A 14,473-nucleotide genomic window follows, 5' to 3' on the forward strand; every position below is an offset into this window, starting at 1 on the left:
ATCATGCTGCTCATTAGGTCCAATTATGTTTGATGAAGATATGGCAGTTTTACGGATTTATTTTTGCTGAATGAATCAAGACGGGGGAAATGAAATTTTAGTGGAATTCTTTTCGTTTGCAGATTGGAGCAATTTGTGGAATTAAAATGTGATGTTAGAAGAATAATATTGGGATAAGGTATTTTGTATTGCGCGAAACATAAAACAAACCTAATATAATTTTAAACTTATGAGCTTTTTTAAAAACAAAAATGCTGTTTACACGTACTTAAATGTAGAAACTTGATAAAAATGATTCCTTTTAAGTTTTGAATTTTATTTTGAATTTTAAACAGAATACTTGACCAAGTATTTTATATATTTTTATTAGCACTCGGCACAGGCTCAAATTTGGTGAACCTGTTGATACCAATAAACAAGAATCCCGTTTTCATCCATATCGGACCAACTCATGCTTTTTAGCACCATCTTAAAGTTTCGCCTTTTTCACGTAAATTGTGAAAAACTTCAATTATCAAACTGCGATATCTCACGAAACACTTAAAATATTTTGGAAGAAATTGGTCGTATAATAGTCTACTTTCGAATTGCAAATTGTTTTCAATATTTTAAGATATTCAAAAATCTCGTTAAAAAGCAATCTCGAAAAAAGCACCAAAATAAGAAATCCATCGTATTTTTTTTAATTCGTGGGAAAAATTGTTCCTTTTTCCAAATCAGCTGTTCCATACGAAGGTAAAAAATAAAGATGCTTCAATTTGGCTCAAAATTAAAAGACCCGAAAAATTTGCGAAGAAAAATCATATTTTTTTCAAAAATCATAAGTTTGTTCCATTTCTACCGATTTTAGCTTAGGGGAGAGTGGGGAGACTTGATCCCCGGGGAGACTTGATCCCAAGCCTGTATCTCGTCAGCATGTGGGTAAAACAATTAGCTTTGTTCTAGAAAGTTGTGCGAAATTGACTAAAACTCATTGTAGAAAACAAAGAAAATTTTTTTTAAAAAATTGGATTTTTTTTAAGATGTGCTGCAAAAAACTTCCAAGAGATCTTTTTTCTTTGTTTTGATAAGTATAGAAAACACTCAAAAATTATTCAAAAAAATATTTTTTATACATGAATTGTTTGATAAACATATCAACTCCAAAACCCTTACGCATTTGACGTTAAATTTATCGTCATACTATTTTTACAATCAATTGTTTAAAAAAGTGCGTTTAGTGAGACTTGATCCCTGAATTTTTACAGTCACTGGAATCAGCCTCAAGATTAAATAATTGGGCTGGGTTTTCGTACATAGTTTTCTAAGTATAGTTTTATATAACTTACTGCAAATTGAACCATTTTTCAAAAGTTTTGTAAACAAAAATTACCAGCTTTTGTAAACATGCTCAATTTTGGTCTAAAAAAGAAAATTTGATGTTTTTAAATATTTTGCATGCTAAACTTGTTATATTTTGAACACAAACGTACAGGTTTAATGTGAAATTGCTGTAACTTATAGAAAATTAAAAGTTTGGATGAATAAGAAACATTTTGCTTAAGATTTCTTCAAAATGTTGAAAGGGGGATCAAGTTACCCCCAACATTTTGAAAATGCCGGTTTAAAATATTTTTTTTAAAACGCTTGGCATGATTCGAAGAGTTTATCTGATGAAATACTCTTATCAGCCAAACATAGTTGAATGTTTAAGCTTTCAATTCATGCAAAAAGATCATAGTTTTGTGAGAAATTGACAGAGTTATGTGCGACACAAAAAAAGGGGATCAAGTCTCCCCACTCTCCCCTACTTGAGCGCAAATTAAAATCTAGACTAACATTTGAGAAAGTCATATCAAAACTTGAAAAGAGCAGTTCTCTACGAAATCGATCTTTTTTTTAATTTTAATTTTTGTATTTTTTAATCAGGCTGAAACTTTGTTGGTGCCTTCGGTATGCCCAAAGAAGCCATTTTGCATCATTAGTTTGTCCATATAAATTTCCATACAAATTTGGCAGCTGTCCATACAAAAATGATATGTGGAAATTCAAAACTCTGTATCTTTTGAAGGAATTTTTTGATCGATTTAAAATCAAGACTAACATTTCAAACTGACCAAACCTTCAATATTACTCCCTTTTGAAATGTTAGTCTTGATTTTAAATTTTTGAATATTTTTTTTCGAAAAAATCGGAAGATTTCTCGAATGTTTCATATTTTAACATTGAAAATCGGACCATAAGTTGCTGAGATATCGACATTAGAAAATGGTGGGTTGTTTGGGTGAAACTTAGAAAACATCAATTTTTCTGTTTTTTAAGCTTTGCATGGCAATATCTCAGCAACTAAGGGTCGTATTTTTTTCAAAAGTGGGCAAACATGGGCACTAATTAAAAAAAATTAAAAACGTCACCTGTTTTCAAAAAAGTTACCTAAAAATGGCTATAACATGAAAACGGTGCACTTTATCAAAAATTTACTAAAGTACTTTTTGATTGCAAATTCGATTTCACATCGGAAACTGAAGTTGAAAAATCTGTATTGATTTAAAAAATTATAACTCGGTCAAATATTTTTTGCCCATTCTGGAAATTTCTGAAAAGTTGGCATTTAATGTTCTCTAAAACATGTCAAAAAATATAAAAAAAAATAAAAAAAAGTGTTTTTTTGCAAATCCAGTTTTGATGACAAAAAGTGAAATTAAAAATCACCAAATTTTTTTACCGTGTATTATTTTTTTCAGTGTAGTCCATATCCATACCTACAATGTTGCCGACACCAAATCGATCAGAAAATTCCTTCAAAAGATACAGATTTTTGAATTATCACATATCATTTTTGTATGGACACAGCTGCCAAATTTGTAAGGAAAATTATATGGACAAACTAATGATGCAAAATGGCTTCTTTGGGCATACCGACGGCACCAAAAAAATTTCAGCCCGATTTAAAAAATACAAAAAAAATCGAATGACCGAAATCTCAAAAAATTGCTCAAAAGCCACTTGACGGTGTTTGTACCAAGGAGCCTATGTCTGAAAATATTTTTATCGAATTTCTCTGGAAATTTCACGTAACATACTCAAAAATACGGAGAATTCACAGGAAGGTGCTGTGTCCTATCCCTCGCCTAGACCAGACCAAAATCCATGATAAAGCTGACAGACCAAATCTGTCAGACCAAGACTGTCAGACCAATGAGCAAAAAGTAAACAATCTTGGTCTTCGACGTAGGTGCACACAAATCAAGAAAAGAAAATTTGAAAAAGAATTTTATTTTTCCAATTCAATGACTGGGTTTGGACTGCAAAATTGAATGGACGTCAGAAAATGATTAAACAGTGCAGCGTACACCGACAATTAAATAAGCAGTTAAAAGCCTTATTCTTCCACTTTAATTTTTGATGACATTTTCGGTTTACACCTGAAAAATCTTGAAATTATTTATACGGATTTGTGATTCCTCTCTTTCCACCATTCCCTTGGGAATTCATTAACATGATTTTGAGATATAATTTAAAAAAAAAAAATATGTATTTGTCGACGCTCCACGCGCAAAAGGGAAAATAACGAATGTAAATTTTTCCCGTTTTTTTTTATTTACGAAAAAAAATGTCTTAAAATTTGTTAATTATCTCCTCCATTTTTTTGGCATGTTTCGTAAAATTTCCTAAAGAATCAGATACAAATATTTTCAGAAATAGGTTCATGGTCATGACTTTTCAACACGGCATTTTACACCAAACTATTTTTTTTTTCTTGAAAGCCTCAATAATCACTTCATTTGCGCTTAAGAGAGCTAAAATCGGTTGAGATGGCGTGGATTTACATTTTTTCGAAAAAATGCGGTTTTTGGGAAATTCTACAAAAAATCGCAATTTTTCGGAACACCCTAACACGGCGTAGGTCACCCTAACGGCAAAAATATTTGGGGCAAAGAATCCCCAGTCCAGTTTTTAGCAAAATCGGAGCATTTTTTTCTGTTTAACTTCATAAGGAACTTCTGAAATAAGAGTTCAAAAAAAGAAAGCTTCCACAATTTTCGCTAAATAGTTTATGCCTCAGTGTGGTGCCAAAAAGGACGAGGTTGATTTGATCTCGATCAGAAAACGTTGATTTTTGGTGTACGATCGAGATTTTTCCATCTGATGTAGGTACCTACCTAGGGGAACAGCATCTAATTCCAGCGTGCCTCTAATGTTGGCAGGTCAGAACTTTGACATTCAATTAAAGCTATTTAAAAGCGTTTTCAACTGAACTCGAGTGATAAATAGTTCAATAAGAAGTGAACAAGCAAGTTTCTTTCAAAAGTTTTGCACAATTAGTTGTTTAAATAGTGAAAATAAGCTAATTGGATGGAGTTAGGAGCGAGTGATTAACCTGCCAAACATACGAGAATTTCCCCTAACTGCCCATGAAAAACTGTCTTTTCATGAAACATCCAGGAAACAATCACTGTGAAGATTGTCCTTCCGTTTTGTTTGATATCAGCCGGGTTTTCTTTTCTTTCTGTTATATTTCCACCGTCATGTGACTTGTCTGTCAGTCGACCACTTTTGATTTTCCTTTTTTTCTTTCCCTAGCGCACAATAAACTGATCCTTTACAGTCACAAAAGGCAGGTTAAGGGCACCATCATATTTTATTATACGTCTTTATAATGCTAAACATGATACACACACACACACACTCTTCATCATTGTCATAAATCTACAGTAATTCTCTGGAGAATAAAATGAAACGTGACTCCAAATCTCGAAGATACCTACTAAAACGGAGCTCGACTGTACACGAGTAGAAACTGACTCCAGGATGCGATTACCAACGGAAGTCGTCCCGGAAGTGTGTTGTTCCGCCCATTGTTCCTCCGACGTAACGCCTTTGTTCTTCTCGTGCTTTGTGTGTGAAAAGCTGTCGACCTTTTTCTGTCATGTTGTCACGAGCAGAACGTGAAGCGCACAGCACCACTAGAAACTTATCACGGCCCCGAAAGGCAATGTGAAAATGTGAAACTGCAAAAGAATGCCGTGTGTGTGTGATGTTTTCAAGGGGTCACACGGTGTGACATGTGGGAACTGCCTCATTAGAGCCGGAAGATAAGGGTTAATGGGATCCGGTGGACACTTGACACAGGTTACCGTGGGGTTGCTTAATGATTTGTTCTGAGAGGTGTTCGTGGGTTATCTCGGTCAATGATCTTGATAAATACAGTGTTGGGAAACAAATCATAATTGTAACATTTTCACACGCTTTAAATAATGGTGGCATAAAGCTTGGTTTCGCTTTAGCAAGTATTTACTCTAAGGATTCGATATGAAATTGAAATTGAAATGAACTCTATCTGAACATAGTCCAGACTCGATTTTATGAAGTTGCGACTATCAAAATTGGAGTGTTCGAAGGGTTCTCATAAAAAAATATCGAATAAACAATATTACGAATAATATTATTACGTTTTATATATATTTTTTATTACCCAAAAATTAACATAATATGAAAAATTAAGGTAACTTTGGTGTCCCCAGCAATACGCAAACTTTAAATTTAAAAAAGACAAGCCAGACTGTTTTTTTTCTCCAAAGCCTGTATGTAGAATAAGGGCGGTTAATTGCTGTTGCATGTAACCTAAGAAATTGCAAGTAATATTAACACTCAAACGATCGAGTCATTTGACCCTTTTTGCCTTCCTCACCTGAGGTAAGGCTATAATCCTGCTCGGAAAATGAACTTCTTTCAGAAACGTCGTAGACCCACCTTCATGTATACCTATCGACTCAGAATCGAAAACTGAACAAATGTCTGTGTGTATGTGTGTGACCAAAATTCTTACTCAGTTTTCTCAGCACTGGCTGAACCGATTTAGGTCAAACCGGTCGCATTAGACTCGGTTTAGGGTCCCATACGTCGCTATTGAATTGTTTGAAGTTTCGATAAGTAGTTCAAAAGTTATGTATAAAAATATGTTTTAACAAATATTAGAATCCATTTCAATGTATGTAAACTATGTCCGGATCTATCAACCGACCCATCGTTGGTTAGGTAATTAAAAGGGGTAATTCTCTACCAACTCACACGAAATCGGGAAAAGTTGCCCCGACCCCTCTTCGATTTGCGTGAAACTTTGTCCTAAGGGGTAACTTTTGTCCCTGAACACGAATCCGAGGTCCGTTTTTTGATATCTCGTGACGGAGGAGCGGTACGACCCCTTCCATTTTTGAACATGCGAAAAAAGAGGTGTTTTTCAATAATTTGCAGCCTGAAACGGTGATGAGATAGAAATTTGGTGTTCAAAAGACTTTTATGTAAAATTAGACGCCCGATTTGATGGCGTACTCAGAATTCCGAAAAAACGTATTTTTCATCGAAAAAAACACTAAAAAAGTTTTAAAAATTCTCCCATTTTCCGTTACTTGACTGTAAAAAATTTTGGAACATGTCATTTTATGGGAATTTAATGTACTTTTCGAATCTACATTGTCCCAGATGGGTCATTTTTTCATTTAGAACAAAATTTTTCATTTTAAAATTTCGTGTTTTTTCTAACTTTGCAGGGTTATTTTTTAGAGTGTATCAATGTTCTACAAAGTTGTAGAGCAGACAACAACAAAAATTTTGATATATAGACATAAGGGGTTTGCTTATAAACATCACGTGTTATCGCGATTTTACGAAAAACAGTTTTGAAAAAGTTGGTCGTCGTAGATCATAGCCGTTCATGGTGACCCGCGACAGACACGGACGACGAAACAAAGAGAAACGCAAAAAGTAACTTTTTAAAAACTTTTTTTCGTAAAATCGCGATAACTCGTGATGTTTATAAGCAAACCCCTTATGTCTATATATCAAAATTTTTGTAATTGTCTGCTCTACAACTTTGTAGAACATTGTTACACTCTAAAAAATAACCCTGCAAAGTTAGAAAAAACACGAAATTTTAAAATGAAAAATTTTGTTCTAAATGAAAAAATGACCCTTCTGGGTCAATGTAGATTCGAAAAGAACATTAAATTTCCCATAAAATTACATGTTCCAAATTTTTTTACAGTCGAGTAACGGAAAATGGGAGAATTTTTAATTTTTTTTTAGTGTTTTTTTCGATGAAAAATACGTTTTTACGGAATTCTGAGTACGCCATCAAATCGGGCGTCTAATTTTACATAAAAGTCTTTTGAACACCAAATTTCTATCTCATCACCGTTTCAGGCTGCAAATTATTGAAAAACACCTCTTTTTTCGCATGTTCAAAAATGGAAGGGTCGTACTGCCCCTCCGTCACGAGATATCAAAAAATGGACCTCGGATTCGTGATCAGGGACAAAAGTTACCCCTTAGGACAAAGTTTCACGCAAATCGAAGAGGGGTCGGGGCAACTGCTGTGTGAGTTGGCGGAGAATTACCCAAAGGCCTTTCCAAAGAGTCCAAAACATTGATGATCTGGCAACCCTGTCTCGAGTTATGACCACTTTAGTGATATTTGTGTACTTTTTTATTCCGGATCTAAAAAAATAGATGAAATTTGTGTTCAAATGTGTGTGTCTCATCATGTCACCCACTGTTTGTAAAGAGTGAGGAAGGCACCAACCACATAGGTGGATTAAGTTAGTTTTTCTTAAAATTCTTTTAACTTTTGGTAGAATTGATCAAATTAAATGCTTCCGGTTGCAAAAGATCCAGATTTGTCTATACAGCGATTCCGTCAAACAGGAAGTATCGAAATCAAAAGTGCACCGATTTGGGTTAAATTTGGCATGGAAATTCTTTGGCCAAAATAATAAGACCCGTATTTTTTTTTGGCGATTGAGGTGCTCTAATGACCCGTCGTGGGGCGAAACAGGACACATGGGGCGAATTGGGACAGCTGTTTTAGTAATTCTGCAGCCTAATATTTTGATATTTGTTAGTGGTTTCGGGTAGACCATATTCAGAGCAACAAAATGTGTATATCCATTTCCAAATTTGAAGCCTTCAACTGCTCTAAAACGTAAGACTGTATCCCCGATTCGCCCCAGTTGACAGCACTCATCCCAAGTAACAATTTAAGTTTTAAAACGATCTAGAAGAGATTATTAAGAGTCGTTGGCCAAAAATGGTTATAAAACATTTTAGTCCTACATGCTGTATTAAACACGAGTTAAAGCTGAGTTAAGTGCAAAGTGGACTATTTTAGGAGGTTATGAAGATCAATTTTCAAGGATGTTTTAAAACGATATAATCTAGCAGATAAGTTTTAGCAATGTCTTCAAAGACTCTTGCTGAATTAAATAAATCTTGTGTAAATGATAAATGGTTTTGGAGTATCCTGGAAGACTTCTTAGCGACTGAAATAAATCAAGATATAAATGGAACAGCTCTTGAAGAAAACCAAACGTGCCTTAACTAGATCTTATTGAATTCAAAAATATTATCATCAAAACCATTCTGTCTTATAGTGTACCCTACTTGATAAACAAGTATTAGAAAATTATACAAGACAAAAATTTACAAGGAAAATGCTATATTGAAAAATAAAACATGCATAATTTAGTGAACATATCCAAAAAGTTCATGCCATTAAAAAATGATCGAATAATTTTTCAAGATGCCTCGAAAAAATACTGCTCGCCTTGTTGAATCTTTAAATAACCTACAAGATTTTCATGCCAAAATACGTTTAATTTCTGATATCTCTCAAATATTCAACATGGCTGCGATTTTTTGCCCAATTTCTTGCCTCTCAATATGGCGAAAATCGTTAAACCATTCTTTTCTTGATTAAAACCATGTTAAATGTAATTATTCTAAGCATGCTCTTGGTGGGGACTTCTGAAGAACTGTAGGACTTGTGAAAGACTTGATATTGCTTTAACCAAGGCTAAATCACACGTTGCACTGGCCGTAGCGCATGCTTGTATCGATGGTGGAAAATAGATCCGGGTAGTGAAAATTTCTGGACCAACACGGGAAAAGGGTGGACAAAAATTTCGACTGTGTAGCTAATTTTCAGGTTCACATTACTCGGACACTCAAACAACAGCAATCCTCTCCAGCTTTCTTCCGCAAAGGGGATTTAGATGAGTAGTTACCTGTTGTCTAAGAACTTTAATAATAATTGTTCCAAATTTGCATGCGCCCTTTTTGATTGTTGCTGTAGATTTGATCATAATTTTCTCTCTAAATAAATAAACACAATAATAGCTCTGTTTTTTATTCATATAACATTAACAATACTGCGGAAAAACATACTACATGACAAAACGTATTCCAAAGTGTCAATTATTTGGTTTGGCTTTATTTCGTCACATATTCTATATTTCACTTTATCATGAACATGATCATGGTTTTCGTCACTTTTTCTTTATTTCACATACACATTTACAACGTTTGTCATAGGTTTCATCCGCCACAGAAAAAATAATCACAAATAACACTTTTTATTCTCTTATTAATCGATCACCTAACCTCTAAACTGCACTGAACAAACTGAGCGTAGCAATACATGCAACAAAATATTCATGGTTTTAATTAAGCCATTTCTAAAACTGAAGAGTTTTAATCTTATCTTCAGGAAGCCGTTGTGAATTTAAAACATTCTTGAACAAATCAACTTATTCTTGGACAAGAAAATGCCGTTTTGGAAGTTGAAATAGTTAATTTGAACGCTAGTCAAGTTAAAAATTAAAAAAAAAAACACATTTGCTGCCTCGTTAGTTTTCATCCAATGATGGATTACGAATCAGCATAGACATTGCACAACACTAATTTTCTTCAATCCTCAGAAATAATCACAAACTAGGGACGGCATGGTTCGACTGCTCCTTGAATAATTTTAACCGCAAACAAATCACTTTTCGCTTTAAATGGTTTTCACAGAGATAGCAACAATAATGGTAACGGAATTTTTATTTCATAATCTGTAAATTCACACAAAATGTCTCCTGCAACTGCGCTGCTGCTGCTGCTCCATGATTGAAATGTTGCTTTTGACAGCTAAAGTCCTACGGTTTTGGAACATGCAACTACTAGCACAATTGGTTTTAAGATGGTTTTATTTGAGTCACTAAAAGAATGCTTGAAAATCTTATTTAAACTAATAAATAAAACTGTTTTGACAGTCTTGAAAACCTACTAGAAAAGTTTTCAAGATATCTTGAAAGAAAAGCGAGGATAGAACTTGATAGGATAATTCAAAGTTGTTATGAAACTTGGTAACATTTTCCAAAGCTTTAATAAAACTTGTGAAGAGTATTAGGCAAATCGTTTGTTACTACATATGTACAACACTGATTACAAGAAATGGTTACATAATTTGAATGAAAAAAGCTTTAAAAAATGCATTTTACTTCAGTCCAGTTCTTTTGCAATCACTAGTCTTCAAATATCTAAATAATGAAGTTTTTTCCGCGAAAAAAACACTGTTTGTAGAACTACACAAAAGTTCAGTTACTTTTAAACGACCAAAAAATTTCAATGTAAAAAGACATTTAATCAATTAAAATTACTTTGAAATGCATTTTCCTGCCTTGAAAATTGTATTTAGAATGATTTTCAAGGCAGGAAAATGCATTTCAAAGTATTTTTAATTGAATAAACGTCTTTTTCCATTGAAATTTTGAAGTTGCTCGATTTTTTTGTTGTTCCCTGATTTTTCAGTGACAAAAACTTTGAAAATTATTTGCAATGGCCTTAATTGAATAAACAAAATAACTCATAACCAAAATATTGTTTTTGTTCAATTTTTCATTTTTTATGCATTTAAAAATAAAATAGCTCAAACTGTTTTGATTATGAATAACGTTCTTTTACCTTTTTTGAATTTGGCGCAATTTAACAAAAGATTGTTTTTGTTTGTTTTTTTTTTTTGAATCGCCAAAAACATTTTTGTACTAAGGATTAATATTTTAAGGTAGCTGATTTTTTAAATAAGCTTAACTAAGTTCAACTTATTTTAATTTAGATAATAAATCCTGTTTAACTTTGATTGAAAGATGAAATTATTTTTTTACTTTTGAATTATACGCGCTTTGCATGGAATGCTCAACATTTATAATTCAAAACCGAGTATTTGTTTAAATTCAACAACTATTTCCTGAAGGAAGCTCTTCCCCATTGTCATATTTGTCCTGCTCTTCATCAAGCACCAGCAAGTATATTCTGAAAAAAGGGGTGAACTTTATTATCAAAGAATAATTACAATCAATAGCGAAATTCCTCACTCACTAGCTCAACTTTCTCATGGCAACCAGCACCGTCATCGCCTGCTTCGTCCTGAAAAAGGGGGCCGAACACAAGGACTGCTTTGATTATCGCGCTATTATATTGTGATTTTCGCAAGTGTTGTGTTGTGATGTCCTCAGATCACATCGTGAGTGGAATGCGCACCGCGGTGTGGGAACATCCGATGAATTTGAGCCGGAGTCCGAGTTTGGTGAAGGTTTATACCTTAATTTGGTGCTAGAACCTGGGGTGCGAGTTGACATTCGTGTAGAACTCGTAACCAAATTAGGTACGTGCCGGGTGATCTGATTCCACATTAAAGAGAAAAGTTTATTGATAATGTTATTTAATTTAAGAAACATGCACATTTTAAAAAGGAAATAATTTCGTTTGAATTTTTGAAAAACATAACAAAAATTACTAACAATCCTAAAATAGAGACAACCACCCTAGCGCATTGTACCGCGGAACATCAGGGGCAGATTTGGTCCGATGATAAAGCGCATATTGGCTCTCTATGGGCCATCGCACAGAAGAATGTCCCTGGTCCCTGGTACCTCATTCACAGTTCAGTTAGAGACATCAAATGCCGTTGAATTGTGAAATTGATTTGATTTATTAGAGCGCACCATGCGGTGGAAAGAAAGAAAGGGGAAGAAAGAGAGAGAGAGTCCTAGAAAAAAAGGCACGTATAAATATTATTATTAAATTTAGATACGATCAATAAAGGCGTGATTATAGCTGTTGTCGTCCCGCCGACGGGGTTGGAATTGATTCATTTATGAAACCGGAGCAGGAACCGGAATATGAATGGGAAATGGGTTGGGGGAAAGAACTTTAAGGTTAATTTGCGCTGGGGATGAAAGGGTGAAGATTGTAGATAAGTGAGTTTGCACGATATTATTATATGGAAACTTTCGAATTGTGATGTACAGTCCAGACTTGATTACAAATGCCCAGGTCTCTATAGAGCTCTTGTGGGATCATATTTGAGCGCAACGCGCAAAAGTAAACTAAAAAATCGTGATTTTTTTTATTTTGAGTACTTCGGATTGTATATGAAAGTTCGGTAGTTTGAATAAAAAAGAAGCAAAGATAGTTTAAGTACAATTTTGTTAGTTAAAATAATGTATATTGAGAATGATCTTTTTGATCAATGTATTGAAAAATTCGTAAAAATGATATCTACAGTAATTCCATTTTAAAAGAACATAAACCGAAAAATAAATAAATAATTAGACCCGTTTTTTTTATTGACCATTAGGGTGACCTACACCGTGCCAGGATGGTCCCAAAAATAGCTATTTGTCAATTTTCGCAGAAACCACGCATTTAAAAAAAACAACTCCGCGCCATTTCAACCGATTTTGTCTTAGATGCAAATGAAAGGTGATTAGTTGGCCTTTCAAGGAAAAATAATTTGAGGACCGAAAAAACCAGCCAAACATTTGAATAAGTTGTATGAAAACTTTAAATGGCGCTTTGACCGTGTCTGGAGCACAGTGCTGAAAATATTTTTATCGGGTTCCTCGGTAATTTTAAGTAACGTACTCAAAAATGGAAGGTGTTCATTAACAGGATTTCGAGATTTGATTTTTTGAAAATAAAAACTGGGTTTTTCGACGCGAAAAAAGGATTTTTCTCAAATTTAGTAATTTTTGTTTTTTTTTTCTCATTGGTCCATTTTGGGCCAATGCTAATATATTTCACAGTTTTTGTCCCTCGGCTCAGGCCGGGTTGAGGGAGGAGGGGGGCAAAACTGAAAAAATAACAAGCCATACTCTCAACATTTGAATGCAAATAGTGGTTTAAAATGCATTTTACACTAGCTCAGTTGTTTTGAAATCATTACTTTTAAAAAGAAGGAAGATTAGACGAAAACAAAAATTTTTGCGAAAAAAAAAAAACTTTTTGCTATAATAAAACATCGAAATTTTTTAAAAATTCTAAAGAATTCTAAATCAAACCAAATATGCTAATAATGATGCTAAACGCAGGAGAATGAATTTTAATTTGATTTCAGCTGAATTTACATTGACATTTTGATTTTTTTTTTTTGACAAAATATTTATTTTTTAAAGGGTTTGGGGTTACGTTGTTTGTGGTACACTCACAAATGTTTAATAATTCTCTTTTAAAAATACACCTTTTTAAATTTCTCGTTTTTTTGCAACATTCCTGTTTTGGCAGCATAAAAATCCCATCTGAAAAGAAAACCATAAAAGATAAGTACATTTTTAATATTGTATTGCATTTATTTTCGCAAAAAGACATTGCTCATAAAAAAATTATGATTTTAGAATTAGTTTCAATTGGTGTTTATTAGAATTTAACAGTTCTGCTCCAGGATGTTACATTTGCAATTCAGAGATTTGGAGAACCTTTCAACTGAGATCAATTCATAAGCCTTTTTTTTAGAATTAGTTTAACAAGAAATTAATGTTATTTAATTATTTTTAATCAAACGAAAATAAGCCCTTTTCTTAGAAAAATTGAAAATTTTGCTAAGAAATCAATTCCTAATTGATTTTATAGTTATTTCGGCATGTTTTTTACATTTAGCTTAATCTTTTTTTGTAAAACACGTTTGTTAATGCATTATTTGCAGTAGCTTACTTATAATGTTCATCAATAAATATTATATAACGACGGATGTTTTTTTTTTTCAATTATTCTTATTTTGTATACTGAATCTAAAACGTTTAAGTTGTTTTTATTTATATCACGCAAAATTAATAATCAATAATCAAAAGTAACAAAATAAATTTGAGTATAATGAGGAACAGAAATCAAGGATTTACTAAATTACGGTATCTGCCAAATTGTTAAATTTGATAAAACATTGATAAAAATCAAATAAACGTTTCAAGAAGTCTAGAACATTTATGGGTTTTTTTTTTTTGGCCATAGCTATAACGTCACTTCGTCAGTGCACAAACTATAAATAAATCTAATGAACACATATTTAAGACTACATTTAACACGTAATAATCTGCACTCGATATCAATTTTGAACCTTTGCCTAATTAGAAGGCAACCACTCCCGCCGGCTCGATCATGCTTATCACGCCAAATCTCTGCGAGGCAAAATAAAGTGCACTTTTTCTCACTGCCTTTATTAATTATGGACGTGGCAGATTGAGCAGAAATTACAAACTGCTTATTAAATTGAGAGCCCAACCAGATTGTTATCGGCGTTCTACCGTTTTTGATTAAATTGTAGCCGTTTGTGAAAAAGGTCACGTTTTTTGAAACAATCTAAACTTAATGGCATGTCGCGTGAGCCCTTAATTTGTGCCCC

Source organism: Culex pipiens, chromosome 2 (assembly GCF_016801865.2).
Source record: "Culex pipiens pallens isolate TS chromosome 2, TS_CPP_V2, whole genome shotgun sequence".
In the NCBI taxonomy this organism is placed as follows: domain Eukaryota; kingdom Metazoa; phylum Arthropoda; class Insecta; order Diptera; family Culicidae; genus Culex; species Culex pipiens.